This window comes from Sminthopsis crassicaudata, chromosome 1, assembly GCF_048593235.1.
Source record: "Sminthopsis crassicaudata isolate SCR6 chromosome 1, ASM4859323v1, whole genome shotgun sequence".
NCBI classification, from domain to species: Eukaryota; Metazoa; Chordata; class Mammalia; order Dasyuromorphia; family Dasyuridae; genus Sminthopsis; species Sminthopsis crassicaudata.
In genome coordinates this window covers 268,285,293-268,304,605 of record NC_133617.1, presented here as the reverse complement: position 1 = coordinate 268,304,605, position 19,313 = coordinate 268,285,293, and the positions used below count along the sequence as shown (strand labels likewise).

The 19,313-nt window shown below is 34.5% G+C and overlaps 1 long non-coding RNA gene across 1 annotated transcript in view; it reads right to left on the bottom strand.

Moving 5' to 3' along the window:
* Positions 1-13,654: 13,654 nt before the first annotated feature.
* Positions 13,655-19,313, bottom strand: part of LOC141549323 (uncharacterized) — a 100,410-nt gene continuing 94,751 nt past the window's right edge. The window contains exon 7 of the long non-coding RNA XR_012484327.1: positions 13,655-14,901. This is a non-coding gene — a long non-coding RNA (uncharacterized LOC141549323). The remainder of the gene's footprint in view (positions 14,902-19,313) is intronic.

The window sequence follows — 19,313 nt, the reverse complement described above, 5'->3', positions numbered from 1 at the left end:
GTTATTATGGATATTATTCTCAGATATCACTGGAGAATAGGCAACCAGAGAGAGGAGAATTGAACAAATTATAACATCTATGAGGACAGAAGTTATAGTTAGAGGAAATGGAAGATAAGCTTGGCCAACTATACAGATTGTTAGGGTAATATTAATTTAAACATCCCAGAAAATAAATTATATAAGAATGATGGTGTAATGGATTAAAAAAAAAAACACTTCCATAGCAATATAGAGTCCTAAGACTTAGGACTGGAAAGGTCCTTATAGACCAGAGGTGGGGAATGTCCAGCCCAGGGGCTATTATTTGCCTGGCCTTGCCGAGGCAACCACAAGTAATAATGAACTGAAAGCTAGGGACAATTCCTACTGCTTGAGTTTTTAAGATGACAATTTTGTATGGCCCATAAATAATGTTATAAATATCCAAATGGCCTTTGACAGAAAAAATGTTCTCCACCCCTTCTGTAGACCATTTATTCCAATTCCTTCATTTTCTTGATGAAAACATTAAGCTTACTATACCATGTAATGCTACGCATTTGAGGAGTTGCAATAATGCTGTCAGATTACTAATGTTCCATCTGTATATAAAAATTTATCTTAAGTATCCAGCTAGTGTGTAGGGAATTTGATTACTAAGAAGTTGTTGAAAAGATAAACTGGTATTCTAATTCTAGTGTCTTTCATCTCATCAATGTGGATATTCCCTCCAAAGATGCAGATCACCTACCTATACTCTTCTTACTCCTATTCTCCCAGTAGTTGCTACTTTGTAACTTCCACAATCCTAGCACACAAGATCATTAATAAATGCATGTTGAATCGAATCCCTTGTGCCAAATGGTCACTTGTTACTAAATCTCTTTCTGATAAACACAAAATATCATTAGCTAATTTTTATCCCAAGGCAAGTAACCTATTATCCAACAACAATAGAATTAGCACACTTTGTTATTGGTTAGCCATAAGAAGACAATAGAAGAGAAATGTTCCAACCTAGGGAGTAGGGAGAGAGAGAAAGGTAAAAAGGGGAGAACTTTGTGATCTATGGACAACTGCTAATAGACAAAATATGGTACAGTAGCTATGAACATACACAAATCAGGTTGAACAAAAATGGGGTAGATTTAAATAATGGGCTATTTTCAAGACTAATCAGCTAGTAATGATGGTGTTGTTTGATTATATGACTAGATTCATTCCCTTCCTCTCCTCCCCAAACAAATTTAGGCATCCATCCAACATGGTCTTGACATTTGAAATTACCAATGGAGGAAAGGCATTATCCATCACTTTCAGCATGTCAAAAGATGACCAGCTCATATTTATCTTTAATTATATATATCTTATTGACTTTCTTCATTCTGATCTTTCATAATTTCTTTTGTGTATTTGTCTGTGTGTGTAATGTGATGCAGCTTGTTCATAGTCTACATGTCCCTCTCCATTGTTCTTTAACTGTTCTTAAATTTAAATACAGAGTTTTAAATTTTCTTTTCTTTGCTGAGACATTTGGGGTTAAAATGGCTTGTCCAGGATCACACAGCTAGTAAGCATGAGGTGAGATTTGAACTCAGCTCCAGCTGACTTCAGGGCTGGTACTCTATCCACTGTGCCACCTAGCTGCCCAAAGTTTTAAATTTTTACCGGTAGCTGTATTTCATTTCTTGAAGCTACTTCTTGACAATGAAAGAATATTAGTATTAATTTAAAGGAAAGTTGAAGTCATAAAAAATGTGAATTTATGATAAGATATTTACCCAGTGGCTATGCTCCCTATACACAAACTGTTGAGAAGGAAAAGGTTTTGCTAGATCTAGTCTAGTTGAATAATCAGATAACAATTGCTAATTAATTGTGGGGTTTTTTTTTTTGAAGCTTTGAAAACATTTTATTTTTTTAATTTTTTAATTAGAGCTTTTTATTTACAAAGCATATGCATGGGTAATTTTTTCCAACATTGACCCTTGAATAACCTTTTGTTCTACATTTTCCCTTTTTTCCCCCCATCCCCTCCCTTAGCTGGCAGGTAGTCAAATACATGTTAAATATGTTGAAATACACATTAGATTCAATATATGTATACATATTTATACAGTTATCTTGTTGCACAAGAAAATCAGATCAAGAAGGAAGAAAAAGAAAAAGTGAGAAAGAAAACAAAACGCAACCAAGTAACAGAGAGAGTGAGAATGCTATGTTGTGGTCCACACTCTGTCCCCATGGTTCTCTCTCTGGGTGTAGATGGCTCTCTTCATAACTGCACAAGTGGAACTGGTTTGAATCATCTCATTGTTGAAGAGAGTCATGTGCATCAGAATTGATCATCGTATAGTCTTGTTGCTGCCTTATACAATGATCTCCTGGTTCTGCTCATTTCACTTAGCATCAGTTCATGTAAGTCTCTCCAAGAATCTGAAATCATCCTGCTGGTCATTTCTTACAGAACAATATACCGCAATTGCTTTAGCTATTCTCCAATTGATGGGCATCCACTCAGTTTTCAGTTTCTTGCCGCTATAAAGAGGGGTGCTACAAACATTTTTGCATATGTGGGTCCCTTTTCCTCCTTTAGGTTCTCTTTAGGGAGAGTTGAGCATATCTTTCTCTAATGTTAGTGGCTAAAAGCCTCATTTTAGTTTGTTCCCCTGAATGTTATCCACCAGTTGTTAATACTCTAATCAACCAGATGTGCAGTGGATAGAGCATCAGGCCTGGAGTCAGAAAGACTCATCTTCTTGAGTTTAAATCTGACCTTAGATACTTGTTAGCTGTGTGATATTGGGCAAGTCCCTTAGCCCTCTTTGTCTCTGTTTCCTTGCCTGTAAAATGAGCTGCAGAAGGAAATGCCAAATCACTCCAGTATCTCTTCCAAGAAAACTCTAAAAAGTATCACAAAGAGTAAGAAATATTGAAATGACTAAACAAAATTCATTTAACCAATTCTTTTAGCCTGTTAAAAGGTCTACCTGCCTCAAACCTCTTTCTTCTCTACTCCATACTTTACTCCTGTCAATTTGATCTTTCTAAGGAGTAGGTCTGACTATATCATTTCCCTATTCAAACAACACCATGGACCAAATATAAAATCCTCTATTTGTCTTTTAAGTCTTCCATAGGCTGGACCTTTTTTCCTTTCCACTCTTCCTATACCTTACCTCCTCCGTTCCCATATACCTTGCGTATTCTGCAATCCAGTAATACTGTTCTCTGCTGTTCTTTGCAAAGGTCATCCCTTCTCCTAAATCCTGGAATTTTTACTTACTGTCCCCATCTCTGGAACTCTCTCTCCCCTTATCCCTTCTTCTTACTTACCCCTGTTCTCTTCAAATCTCAACCAAATTTCCATCTTCTGCTGGAAGGCTTTCCCAATTTCCTTTAGTGCTAGTGTCTTCTTTTTATTGATTTTCTTCCATTTATCTTGTATATATCTTGTTTGTATATGGCTGTTTGCTGGTGTCTCCTGGACTATGCTGCAAATTCCTGTGAGATCATGAAGTATTCCCAGGATGTCTGGCACAGTGCCTGGCAATAAATACTTATTAATTGACAAAATAATATTAATTATGATGAATTAGCAAGTACAGAAATATGAACATTTCCTGTCAACATTTGGAAGCACATTTTCTCCTATACCACTTCATTTCCTGGGGAAAATGGCTTCATGCTTAATACAATTTCTCCATGGCATTCACCCCATCAAGTTCAATTCCAAATTTGACATGGCCCATGGATGCATGAGTCTGCCTCTCTGATTCTCTTAACAGGTCATTCCTTAGGGATTTATTATTAAAACCAGTCTCGAAGGTTCACTCTTAGGACTTCACTCTTCACTATCTGCCTCTAAGACTTTCAGTGTCTTAGTTTCCTTACATCTCAAAGCTCACAAGATCTTAGCCATCTCCAATATTCCTTCATCTAAAAGTAGGAAAGAATGAATACTACAGAGACAATAGCAGGGTAAATACTTTCAGCTTTATGCTTGTTCCAGATAAGAGAAGAACTGAGGTCTCTTCCCAACCCGGAAGCCTATAATAGCAGCTTATCTTTGCTCAAATGTTAACTAGACCCAAAACAGCCCAATCTAAGGGAAAGCTTTGGCTGCTTAATACTTTGTCCATACTAACCAAAGAGGATAGGACATATATGAGTAGATGCTCTGGAACCAATTACAGAATGTCTAAGCACACTCCATAGTCCATATGGGGATTGAATTAGCTAAACATTCCATACCTCCTCATCAGCAACTCATCATCCTACACACACACACACACACACACACACACACACACACACACACACAAATTCACACATACACAAATCAGTTACAGGTATAAAATAGGCCACTTGACTGGGGAAGAAATGGACTTCATTAAAAATGAATCCTTATTTTGAAATTCAGTAATTCCATTCTTATTGATTATGCTGAGGTTTAGTAACAAGTGAGCACATAGGCACATGGGATTCGATTCAATTCAAGAAGCATTTATTAAGTGCCTCTTCTGGATAGAATACTGTGCTGGGCACAGCTGGACTTGCAAAAATTAGATAAGTCACCATTACTACTCCAATGGTGCTTATAAGATGTTGGACAAATATGGTAAATAGTGGTTTTTTGTTTGTTTGTTTGTTTTGTTTTTTTTTTTTTTTTTAAAGAAAGAAAGAAAAAACATGAAAGAATACGATTATGTTTGGTACTATGGAGAAGGCTTTGGACAGGGATTCAAAAGACTGTGTTCTGGTCTTACTTCTGCTCCTTCCTTGTTGTTTCATCTTTAATTAAATCACTAAACTTCTCTGGGCTGTTGATTTCCTAAGGGAGTCAGCGCTGAAGTTTTATAATCATCTAATTATAAGAGATATATTTCATCAACTAACAGGTTTCAAAACATTTGGTATACCTTGAAATATGTGTAAAATAAATTCTATTCTATAAAGGGTTTCTAGTCATTAGCTAGTCTAAGAAACACCAGTATTAATTTCCTTTCTTATCATGTCTGGATTTGAAACAAACTTATCACAGAACAATGAAACAAAATGCATAATTCATATGTTAATATCACATACTAGCGTATATGATAACTGATGAGATTATTCTCCTTCAAAATTATCTCTTCCATTTATTCAGATTAACAGGACTATTACTCACTAATAATTGCCCCAATAGTAATTAAGAGCATTTATGTCATTTTCCTGTGAAGTTAAACTCATGTTTAATATATATAATAGTACCTTATTTTGAGTGTACTCCATGTTCTCACATTAGTACAACTGCTTTATTTACATAGATGTCTTCCATGGCTTTTTTGTAGGAATCCTCAATGTTTATAAGCAGAAAGTAGTTGTAAGAATGAAAAAAGAAACTGAATGATTCCTTTAGTCTTTCCCCAAACTTCTAAACAGGTGGGGCTGAATTTAAATCAGGATAGAAAGAAGTTTCTCCCCAAATCCCTCTATCACATGATCTATTGTTCTTGTAATTGTGTACTTAAAAGGACCTCAAAACCCAAAAGTACCACTCCATCCCCCACCAAGAAGATTTTTTTTCCCACTTAATTGAGGAAAGGAATTTGGTTTAGGGGAAGCAGCAATATTAAAAAAAAAAAAAAAAAAAAAAAAGAGGGAGGATCTAAGGAGAGTTTGGGGATGTTTTTGGTTTGAGTTTTAAGTAAACTCTTATAAACAACAAGTGCTTTGACATTGTCTTTTTTTGTCTAAACTCCAGCTGTATTAAGACATTTCTTTTTTCTTGAGGGGTGGGGTGGGGAGTATGGGATGGGGTAGGGAGGGAGCTTCATCCAAGTCAGGCACAATTACAGCTGTTTCTATTTGCTATTGAACAGCCCTTTTCTGAAAGATGGCTGCTGATCCAAGGACCTAAGGTCTTTAGCTCTAGCAGTCACATAAACAAGGAAAAAGATTTCAAGCCTGAGTAGGGAGAAAATCGACTAAAGAAGTCAGATTCCAATTAAGCATAATGACAAGTACACAATCCCTTTAGAATAAACAGACTCTGTTTACACATGTACAAACTAGGTGCTTTTTTTTTTTTTTAAATCCAGTGCAATACAAAGAAGTAATTACTTGAAAATTTGCTGATCCTCCAGGAAATAATTAATGTCCAATAATTCCTTATGAAGTATTTTGTACATGTTTTGTGGTATCTTGAATAGAAGTAACTGTTGCCATTTTAGTATCCAAGTAGATTTAACCAATTGTTTTCAAGATCTCCATTTCTATTGTGTTTCCTTTACAGCAGTTTGAAAGTACAGACCAAGTTACATTCCTTAATGCTGGAAACAGTGAGCCCACTCATTCTTACCTTCACTAGAAATTATTATTGTCTTATTAATGGCTTTAGTTATTTTAGAAGAGTAATCCTAATCTAGTAAAGAAAAGAATTGGGGTGGGGGAAGGAATAGAAACAAGCTTTGGAATTCACAGTCTCTTTCCCTCTGTGCCTTTGATGTGTAAGAACAAAACATTGTAAAACCCTCTTTAAGAGTCAAATAAGAGTCCATCCCTTTCTTCTTTTTATGTGTTTGGTGCTAAAGGAGTAGGGTTCCTTTTTTGACCAAGCTATTCTTTTCCTTTCCTGCCTGTTCTTTTTCCCCACTCCAGTTTAAGTCTCATACCCCTACAAACCAAGCACTAGAGATGTTCCCATGCACAAATGCCAGTGTCCCAAAAGAACATCTAGTCTCCCTGATTGCTCTGAAAATATGCGGTGGTATCCATTGCCTTTTGAACATATTCTCTGGAGCTTTGAGATATCCAGGTCCCACCTAGGATGTAGCTAAGTCTGTGTAATAAGAATGGGTTACATAGCATCATGAAGTTATACTGTGCAATAATTTTAGAAAAATTTCCTGTAAGTCATTTGTTTATGCAGTCAAAATCATTCTCATTTGGGTGTGAAGAGAAGTGAAATATCTAAAAATGGTGAAGTAATGGGGAAAAACTTTACACCTTTTTAAAAAGTATTTTTCTCATGAGAAACAAAGATAACATTTAGGAAAACAAATTGAAATGTTTAATACTTATTTTTGTGTTCTCTTTTCAAATCTAAAATAACTTAGTTTAGTAACAGAAAAAAAGTCATTTGAATGAAAAATAGTTTACTAAGGTAAATTTAAAAATGTTGATAAATGATAACAAATATAAATTTATGTATTTGCTTTTAAACTTTTAGAATACTGTTTTACCAATTTGTGAGGAGCAAGAAAAACTAAAGAAAAGAAGACATCATCAGCATTACAAGAAAACTCAGAAAATATTTCCTGGAATTGGTATTCACTAAAGTATGAAGCAAATGAAAAAGATGAGAGGAGAAATAGGACATATTTTTAAAATATGTCACTAAATGTGACTTTTGACACATGGAACTGTTGATTTACCAGTCTTACTTTCTGATATTACTATCAACTGTTTCATCTTCTTAGATTTCTTTCACTTCAGAAACTTTTGAAAACTGAAAATTTTTCCGGACTTCAATGTTTTATTCTTTTTCCCCCCATGATTCATTGTATTTCTTGAAGAGCAATGTGAATCTCTATATATAAATGGACTTTTTTTTGTAGCCATGCTGCAGATTATCTATGGAAGCAAGTGAGAAACAAGAGCAATTAGAAGTGCATTACTCTGTCAGATAACTATCTGAGTTCTCAATTCTGAGATATGTAAAAATACCATTCCAATATGGAACATTCTAAAGGGGGGGTAAAGGTCAGATTACCTATAGCCACATTAAAAAAATGTTCCAAATCTCTATTAATTAGAAAATGAAAATTTAAATAATACTGGTATTGTACTTCACACACATCAAAATAGTAAAGAAGACTAAGAAAGAAGAATTATAAATATTGGTATATAATAGGCACTTAATAAATATTTATTGATGGATTTATGACACTGCAGGAAAACAATAAATTATAAGGAAATCTGTGCATTGGTACAATCATTTTAGGATGCATTTAGAATTAAATACAAAAAGTTACTAAATAGCATGTGCTAGACCTTAACTATACCAAAAATAAATTGAAGAAAGAAGGAAATGAACTATCTGTACAGAAATATTTATAACAACTCTTTCTATAGTGCAAAGCAAAAAATTGGGAACTAAAGGAAGGCCCATCAATTGAAGAATATCTGAATAAGTTATGGTATATAAGTGTGGAGAAGTTAAGTGGTTCAGTGCATAGAGTTCCAGACTTGAAGTCAAAAAGATTGATTTTCTTGAGTTCAAATCTGATCTCAGATACTAATTGGGTAATCCTGGCCAAGTCACTTAAGCATGGTTGCCTCAGTTTTCTCATCTGTAAAATGAACTGGAAAAAGAAATGACAAACCATTCCAGTATCTTTGCTAAGAAAAACCAAATGGAGCCATGGAGATTTGACCAAAAAAAAAATGAATGTAGTGGAGTATTTGTGCCATAAGAAATCAAAGACTTTTATGAACTGATGCACATTAAAGTGAGCAGAATCAGAAGAATAATTTATAATATAGCATATCTATTATAAAAGTGAACAATTTTGGCAACATAAGTCAACTAATGAAGAATGAAATGAACGAAAACTGGAGAACAATACATGGAACTAGAGAATTATACACTACTAACTCCATAAAGACAATTTTGAAAATTAAAAAATTGATCAATAAAATGGTCATTTATGATTTCAGAATTCCAGTGATAAAATAGACTATACATGACAGAGAAGGGATGGATTTAGATACAGAGGAGACATACATATACGTTACAAGAGTATGTGTTTGTGTGTATATATATGTATGTGTTTTTTATGTGAGGGAGTATATGTGTATATATATATACGGGCATATATATATGTATATGCATAGACATAAATATACATTTGCATATATAGATTCTATTCCTATATACATATGTGTATATATATATACATATACATACAGATATCTATACCACGTATATGTATATACATATATATACCTATGTATATAAACACACACAAACAAAACACTGCTTCTTCCAGAATATTTGTAGTTGGTAGGTCTTTCCTAATAAGTAAGTGCTGTCTGATATCATCATAATAATTGCAGAAGTAATTTTGTTTAGAATATCTCAGGAGTTTGCCATTGAATCCAGAAAACTTCATCATTTAAATGCTGTAGCCTTTACACTTCTGGGAACCTTAAGATCCTAATTATTTTTCTTTTTTTTTTTTTTTCTCAAGGAACTTCTTTGTTTTCACCCAGTCCTGAAAGAACACTATCCTTCCAGCCCATCAAGTTTTACTGGAATGTTTCACTGTCACTATGTGATTCTTTGCTTTCTTTTCTTCTTGCTTCTTCAAGACTATATTAGCTATGTGGCACCTGTTAAACATTTAAGAACTTCTTTTGTTTCTCTAGAACAGGGATTTCCATCCTTCAGGCTGTGGACCCCTGGGGGACCTGGAAGTTATTGCAAGGAATCCTTGAATCCAGATGCACACTTCAAATTGTCAGTTTGATTTGTATATTTACTAGTCCCAACATCTTCAATTAAGATCTATTCACATAAATATGCAACATGACTTAGACAATACCTCTAGTAGAATGAATGAATAATATTTTGCATTCACAAACATTGCTATTTTTCTCATGTATGTGTGTTCATAGTTGTGCTAAAAATAAAATATAAAATTCACCAAAAAGCATTATTAAATTATAGCTGCATTTTTTTGGTTTTGGTTTTTCTTTTTTTATCAACTAAAAGATTTCCCTAGTTCAAATACTATCATGAAAGGGTCTAGGAAATATTTTTAATCTTACAAAATGACTTGTTATTCAGTCATTTTGGTTTTGTCTGACTTCTTGTGATCCTATTTGAGGTTTTCTTGGCAAAGATATTGGAGTGATTGATACTGGAGTGATGATTTCCAGTTTATTTTACAGATGAGAAAGTTAAGACAAACTGGATTGTTACTTGTTCAGGTTCACTAAGTTTGAGGCCAGATTTCAACTCAGGAAGATAAGTCTTCCTGACTCCAGACCCAGCATTCTATCTACTGTACCATCTATATGCCCTGTTAAAGGGCTACTTATGTTCATAAAGACTGGGGATATGCTTTCAAGAATTTTTGTAATGTCCAACTCTATAACATTCTATAGACTCATGTCCTGTTGTTAATTAGAGTTCTACAACTCCCCTTACTCCCCCCATTCAATTCCCGCCATTTTGAACTCCAATGCTGTTTTCATATGATTTTTCACTATTTTCTAATAGAGCGCATATATTTTTCTAGGTCTAATTAATGTCATCTCCTCCGAGTCAGTTATATCCTGTTTTTCTTTTGCTATATATAAAAAAGCTGAAATGTTCACATTACAAAGCGAATGCTTCTTCTTAAACACTTTTCTCTCCATCTGTATGTATTGGCAAGACAGTGCTTCACTGTATCATAGATTTGGACCTATTTAGTCCAAATTTCATCTATGAACCCTCAATGTGATACAGACTCATTCAAAGAATATCTCTCTACTTGGCAAATGGTAAGATAGTCTTAGAAAAAAAATAGCAAGAAATATTTTAAATTACTTAATATGAGCCAGGCAAAATTCTAAGTGGCAGATTGTTATTTGTCCTTTTTTTCTGGAAGAGGGCCATGACATCAGGAAGGTGATCATCTGACATGCAAGTGAGTTTTTAGTCCCTTCCCTTAAGGAGCTCACATTCTAATGGGAGAAAACAACACAAAAAAGGGAAATGAAAAAGGGGAGAGGAACATACTTGTGCAAGGAAGGAGTGAGGATATGGTGGTGATGTTTGGAGAATTGGAAGTACCTGTGGAAGTTGTGTTGTCTCCCAATTAGAAACCTCTAGAAGGAACTCACCAATGGGAAAATATGATCAGAAAGGTAAAGGGATATTCCAGAGTGAGAAGGACCCAGGTGATGAGAGAAGCTACGGGGTGAGTGAAAGTAAAGATAATATAGTAGAAAGTCCAAAGAATCAGAAGTACATCTCAGAGAGAGAGGATGGGGGAAGGGTCATTTAAAAACTTCCCTTCAATATGCCCTTTCTACATTGAAAATGTCTATCTTTCAAGATTATAATATTTTTCCCATTTCTTTTATTTTTAATTTATGGAATAAAACAAGCATTTTCGTAACATAGTTTAAAAAAAGATGATTTCACATGAAACTGCAAATTTATTGTGTATAATTAGCTATTCTTTTAAATATATACTAATCATATAAATTTCTTCTTTTTTTTCTTTCTTTTTCTCCTCCATCTACCCTGCCTGCTCCAGTGGTAGCTGCCATTAGACACAAATAGATGTGTGTGTGGTATGGGAGGGGTGTGTGTGCGCAAAATTATTCTGTGCATACTTCTATTTATCAGTTCTTTCTCTAGATACTGTGAATATAACTTCTACAGTTAATTTGGATATTATAATAGTCAAAACAACTTATTTGCTCATTCTTTTTTTTTTGCTGAGATAATTGAGGTTAAGTGTCTTGCCTAGGGTCACACAGCTGAGAAGTATTAAGTGTCTGAGGTCAAATTTGAACTCAGGTGCTCTTGACTTCAAGGCTAGTGCTCTATCCACAGTACCATCTAGCTGCCGGATTCAGTCATTCTTAAAACAATGTCACTGCTACTGCACAATGTTTTCTTGGTTCTGCTCATAGTGCTATTTATTTTTCACGCAAGTCCTTCCATGTTTTTCTAAGATAATTTCTTATAACACAGTAGTATCCCATCACAATATAGACTATATTGTTGTTTTTTTTTTAAATTTTTTTTATTATATATATATATATATATATTTTATAATATTATCCCTTGTATTCATTTTTCCAAATTACCCCCCCTCCCTCTATTCCCTCCCCCCGACGACAGGCAATACCATACATTTTACATGTGTTACAATATAGTCTAGGTACAATACATGTGTGTGAATATCATTTTCTTGTTGCACAATAAACATTAGAATCCGAAGGTACATGCAACCTGGGCAGACAGATATTAGTGCTAACAATTTACATTCCCCTCCCAGTGTTTCTTCTCTGGGTGTAGCTACCTCTGTCCATCATTGATCAACTGGAAGTGAGTTGGATCTTCTTTATGTTGAAGATTTCCACTTCCATCAGAATACATCCTCATACAGTATTGTTGTTGAAGTGTACAGTGATCTTCTGGTTCTGCTCATTTCACTCAGCATCAGTTGATTTAAGTCTCTCCAGGCCTCTCTATATTCCTCCTGCTGGTCATTTCTTACCGAGCAATAATATTCCATAACCTTCATATACCACAATTTACCCAACCATTCTCCAACTGATGGACATCCATTCATCTTCCAGTTTCTAGCTACAACAAAAAGAGCTGCCACAAACATTTTGGCACATATATGTTTCTTTCCGCTCTTTAGTATTTCTTTGGGATATAATCCCAGTAGTAGCGCTGCTGGGTCAAAGGGTATGCACAGTTTGATAACTTTTTGGGCATAATTCCAGATTGCTCTCCAGAATGGCTGGATTCTTTCACAACTCCACCAGCAATGTATTAGTGTCCCAATTTCCCCACATCCCCTCCAACATTTGTCATTATTTGTTCCTGTCATCTTAGCCAATCTGACAGGTGTGTAGTGGTATCTCAGAGTGGTAATATAGACTATATTGTAACAATACAAATATAAATGGTAAATATTGTTATTTAGGAATAAACTTTTTGCCAAATATAGACATGTATATATATATATATACATGTATATAAAATTACATATTATTTGATTATTCACTGACATTTTGCTATCACTTTAAGATTTACAAAGTGTTTTATACACTGTCACTCATTTAGTCCTTATAACAACCTTGCCTAGTACATTTCATTTTATAGACAAAGAACAATTAAGATTCAGAAAAGTTACATGCTTCACCCATGATTTTGAAATTATTTTAAGAGTCAAAGTCAACATTCAAACTTGGAAATGCTCTTTCCCTATACTTATCTGAAAACAACATAATAACCTTTGATGTTATGCTGATGTTGTAGAAGGAGGGCTTTGGGATGGAAAATGCTGAGAAGAGTCATTTGCCTACTCTTTAGCATAGTCTTCATTGCAGTCCTCCTCATTTGTACCCACAAAGGATTTCTTAATTATCTCCAGGATACTTCCTACATTCAAGGATGAGTTGAGCCATCCTAAAAGCATTCAAAAATGCATATCTAATTTGACAGTATTTACTCCCCCAGACTACAGAGTTCTATCCTATTCGTTCTTCACTGATTTTCTTCCATGCCATCAGAATGTCTGATTCTCACTCCTTCTATGTTACTCCTTTGTATCACTATTTCAGATAACCACCCCTTTTACTGGCACCCCTACACATTGAGAGTTCTCTCTCTCTTTTTTTTCTCACTAGTTTTCTTCTTTTTTGCCTCTCTTAGCTCCTCTCACTTCCCTCACACTTGTGTTCCTGCAAAATAACTAGCTTTTCATAGGTAGTTTCACCCAATCAGTTATCTTTTCCTTCCATGTGTGAACCTGTCAATTATGGCATATCATGTATAACCTGTGGGAACACTGCTCCCCTCAATTGTTTACTGTTGGCTATACAGGGGCTACTATTTTATTAAGAAAAAACATAGGCTGCCAGACAGATAAATGATAGATAATAATTAGAGAGTTAGATACATATGTATGCATGTGCATGCATGCAGAGATATATAGATACAAAACAGTTCCAAAAAATCAGATTGTAATGAACCACTTTAATGTGCTTTTTTATTTCACCACTGAGATTGGGAAGGATTTTTTGCTCCTAAATATTGGATTCATAGAAGTTTAGTTATAATTATTATACATTAAGAAAATAATGGAGAATGTTACAGGAGATAAAGAACTGCTCTTGGAGTCATTTCTTTTTTTTAAGTTGGCAGTTTATTAAACTCTGAAATAACAAAAATCCAAAACATTGGATTGCATAATCAGGTTTCAAAAAGATCTTTGCATATTAGAAAATTGTCCAGAATAAAAAAGAAAAGAAAAGAAAATTGAATAGGGAGAAATAGAAGAGATTCTTGTACAGTACTTCTGTAAACTTTAAAGTACTATATGAATGAAAATTATTATTATTCTCTTTGTAATATTTGACATTGTCTTCCATTTTTCTGTTCTGAATTCTCAATTTCTCCTGCTATTTTCCTTCTTTCCTTCTTAATATTTTATCTTATTTCCATCCTCTAAATTTAGAGGGCTTTATCCTTGGTCCTCTCCCTTAAAGATTTTATTCAGTCCCATAGCTTCAATTATTGTCTCTAGGCAGAAAGTTCCATATCAATTATACCTAGCTTTGACTTCTTTTTCAGGAGTGGGTCTCACATTTCTTGGAGTCATTTCACTCCCCTCTTCTGATGAATACTGGCTTCTGATTGAGTCTCCCTCAGCAAGTTCCTTAGTTGCCCTGAGGAACTCTCAAATGGCATAAATTATTGTGTGTGGAGTATATTCTGGAGGTAGTGCTATATCTGGTGTGAGAACTCACTGAGCCCTTTTAGGGCTACTCATCCACCTTTGGTGGCTATCTGGCATTTAACTCTCACTCTAGTTCTAAGAAGCTGCAGCATGGTCAGCAGTCAAAACCTGATAAACATCAGCTTGGCAAATGTGCTAAACCAAGTTGAGGCTAACAGATAGAGCTCAGACTCTTTGGTGAGATGGAAGGTGTCTACCCCAAGCATGTAAAGAGTTATCCCTGTAGAATGGGTGAAGGAGAATAATTTGTTCCAATGGCCCTGAAGGCAGATGAAGCTGGCATTGTGAAATGCTTAGAGCTTGATCTGGCACCAAGGACACCAAAGTCATCCACTGCATCCTAGACCATCGCCAGCCATCTTGACTGTTGTCTTATCACTGGACTTTGATGACTCTGGAAGAGAGAGAGTGAGATTAATACTTTTGTGCAACTCTGCCTCACTTAAGTCAAGGTATCACCTCATGATGACATTGGTCCTCTAAAAATAAAGGACAAATGATGACAATGTAGAATAGTTGTCAATTTAAGTTTTTACATTTACATTTGAGAACTTGTAAGGTCGATTTCTTCCCTGGAGTTTTAGTACCTCAATGAAATCATTGGTACACATCCATATGGATGGATGTGTAAATAAGTAAATGTATAAGTGTATATATTTATACCTATATACTAAAATAATATTTTGAATTTGGAAAAAATATATTTTTTACTTTTAAATAATGTAATATTTATTAGTAATGATTATTCTTAACTTTAATAATTACTTTAATAAATAAATAACTTTAAATAAATTATTTATTGCAAGTCCTTTACGAATCTCAAGATGATATGAATAAGATGTGTAATGTTACAATTTCTTTTCAATTTCCTTCTGTTTATCTTTATTCTGAGACTACTGGACAAAGGGGGAAATAACTTTGTTTATTTCATATCTTGGTAAAAAATAAATTATTTCTTCTAAGACTAAGACCTAGTCAACAAATCTAAAACACAGCCACCAACCTTTAGATCAAAAGCCAACTTGAAAATGACCACAAGAAGACATTAAATCCTTTTTTTTGATGTCAAAATAGCAGTGACCTACAGAATCTAAAATCACCAGATATTAGTAACTACATGGCACTATATAGAAATTATCTAGGAATTATAATGATCTAATATTGTAGAAAATTTCATGCAAAAAAATCTTACTTTATAATTCTTAGAAATTATATGCGGAGAATAAAACTGGGGAATTTACTAATTTTTCCCAGTAATGGGGAAGAAGGAAGATGATAGAAATTTTCTTAATTTTTTTTTTCTGGCCCTTCATGTTTTAAAAGCTCAGTATGTCAAGGATCTATTATTTTCATTTAGATATGTAAGTCAACTAGAAAGCACTACAGGAGAGAGAGAGAGAAAGAGAGAGAGAGAGAGAGAGAGAGAGAGAGAGAGAGAGAGAGAGAGAGAGAGAGAGAGAGAGAGAGAGAGAGAGAGAGAGAGAGAGAGAGAGAGAGAGAGAAAACACCCTGGCAATTCTTTTCTGTGGAGAAAAGCAAGCCTTGGGAAGCCCAGAACATTGGTTTCACTAAATGGAGAGCTTTATAAGGACTTGAGGAGAAAAGAAAGGGCAGTACTGGAGTTGCGAGTTCCTTTAGCCAGATGTTACCATGTGTGTATCTTACTACTATCATACTCCAAGTCTGTATCCACTATTCTCAAATACTCTTTGGAAATCTGTGGGAGAATACATAGGAAGAAAAACAGGGAGAAATGTACACAATCAAGTATTCAAGTGGTTATTATATACCTGGTACTGTGCTAAGTAAAAGTTAGGAATACAAGAAAAGAGTTTACATTCTAATGGAAGTAGGAGGAGACAAGATTTATATAAATAGCATACATATAGAATAAATAGAAGTTAATCTTAGATGGGGATAGACAGAGATTCTAAATGTTTATAAGAGTTTAGGTTACCCTGATTTTCCAAAAAAGGGAAGAGACCAGAGTCTAAAAATTATAGGCCAATAAAATTGATTTTTTTTTGGAAAAAATTTAGAACAGATCATTAAAGAGATACTTGGTAAACATCTTAAAAGGAAAGCAGCAGTCATAAAGTATTTAGAATTGGTTGGATTGTTGTCAACTCTAGGCATTCTGTACAAATACAATAGTCTGGGAGAAGTGACCTGATTATGTTTAATAAAGGAATAGGATGGGCTCATTTTAACAATTCCTGGGAATAACCTATTTCAGGGTTTACATTAGTTATTCATAATTTTTCAATCATGTCCAACTCTTTGGGGCCCCATTTGGGGTTTTCTTGGAAAAGATTCGGGAGTGGTTTGCCATTTCCTTCTGCAGCTTTTTTTTACAGATGAGGAAACTAAGAAAAATAAAGTTAACTCATGGAGCTAATCTGTCTGAGGCCAGATATAGATATAGATATATAGGATATAGGAGATATAGGATTAGATCATAATACAATCAGCTGAGTTCAGAACTGGTTAGATGCTCACACTCAAAGAATAGGTATTAATGGGTCAATGCCAAGGTCTATAGTAAGTACCCTCAAGGACTGAACCCATTGGTTCAGTCTTGTTCATAATTTTTTGCCACAAGTGCCCCACTCATCTGATTTGTTGATGATCCACAGTGGGAAGGGATAACTAACACCATGAAAGATATAAGGTCAGCATTCAAAAGGATCTTGATGGATTTGGTGGGTTAAGAACAAATATTGCACTTAGATACCAAAAAAAATCTGCTTCATGCTATATGTGTGATTATTTTCAAAAAGATCTGGGGATTTTTTTAGTGAACCACAAATGTGAGTAAGTTGTTTAATATGGAAGCCAAAAAGCAAATGTGACCAGAAATAAGAAGAGGATTATTTCACTACATATGGACCTTGTAAGACTTCATCTCTGTTCTGTGTTCAGTTCTGGAAAACTACAGTTTAAGGGCCCTAATGAATTAGAGATTATTTATGGAAGAACAACAAGGATGATGAAGATTCTTATAACTGTGACATATAAGGATCTATTGAAGGAAATGGGCAAATTTAACTGCTCTGCTTGGTTTTAATTTTACTATCATCACATCATCATCATCATTATCATCATCTCCTTCACACCACTTCACCCCCTTGTTAATTCCTAGGAAACATCATCATGAAGACTGCTGGGCCTGGAGTCAGGAAGATTCATCTTCCTGATCTCAGACATTACCTGTATGATCCTGGGCAAGTCATTTAAATCTAATTGCCAAGAAAGTAATCTAATTTCCAAAAAGAAAGCTAGAAAAAAAAAGGAGGGAAGAAAGATAGAGGGAGGGAAGAGGGAAGGATGGAGGGAAAGAAGGAGGAAAGGAAAGAGAGAGAGAAAGGAAGAAAAGGAAGAGAAGAAGGGAGGAAGGAAGGAAGGAAGGAAGGAAGGAAGGAAGGAAGGAAGGAAGGAAGGAAGGAAGGAAGGAAGGAAGGAAGGAAGGAAGGATAAATGAATATGAAGGAGGAAGGAAGGAAGAAAAGGAAAAAAGGATGAATGGATATGAAGGAGGAAGGAAGGAAGGAAGGAAGGAAGGAAGGAAGGAAGGAAGGAAGGAAGGAAGGAAGGAAGGAAGGAAGGAAGGAAGGAAAGAAGGAAGGAAGGAAAGAAGAAAAAGAAAAAAAGATGAATGGATATGAAGGAGGAAGGAAAGAAAGAAGAGAAAAAAGAATTTCACAAGAAAAATGTAACTATGCGTCCAAAGTTAGAAATGATGGGATTTGATCCCAAAGAACCAGGGGGCCCAATGTACCTTATGTCATTTCCAAGGATCAAAACTGACACAGAAATATTTATGGTTCAACTTTCTCTTCATTAGCCATGGTGAATGAGACCTACCAAATCTTTTAGCCTGTCCAATTCTGCCACAGTTCTGCCAACTGCAATGATTTCTTAGCACATCCAAGTTTTTTTTTTTTTTTTTTTTGTAACTAGAGACAGGGCACATTTATCTGTGTCCTTACTCTAAAGGCTCAAGAGCTCTAACAAGAGCCCTACAAAAAAATATCTGTCTTCCTGTAAAGACTGTTTTGTGTTTTTGGAGAAATACTGGATTTTTGTTGTTATTGTTTTTGCATTACGGACTTAGGAAAGATTACCAAACTTGAATGATTTAAGGCAGAATTAGAAAAACACTTAGGGTACAGTGACTCAATAAAGACTAGTCAAATCAACTAAAACTAGAAATGTACACTAACACTGTAAGCCTTGAGACACACTATTCAGCTTTCCAAGTTCAAATATATAGGTATAAACAGACATTCACCAAAAGTGTTAGGACTAAAATATAAAGATATAAGATATAAAAAAATTATTAAGAAAATAATAATAATCAAAATTTATATAACACTTTATAAATAGCACATGCCATATGCCAGTGCAGATTAGAAACATAAAGTCTTCTTGATTCCACACCTAGAGTTTTATCTTCTATGCCACACTAGCTGCCCCTAAAATTTAGGCCCCAGAACTGATTTCACATTTTGTCTTGGTTTTATCTTAAATACTTTTTAGAAGTACCAATAGTCTTACTCAATGAATGTGTTTATGAGCATAATGATGAAGCTCTCCCTCCTTTATTTTGATTTTTCATAGAGTTAGAAAAATGAAAATTGTTTGAACAAATTTAAAAGAAAATAGAAATTTAGGACTATGAATGGTTAATTATAAAAACTCAACCAGACAATCAATAACAATAAATCTATCATTCATGAAAATAAAATTTCTTGTTTAACTAGGTTGTTGTTCCTAACATGTGAGAGACATTCATCCCAACAATCC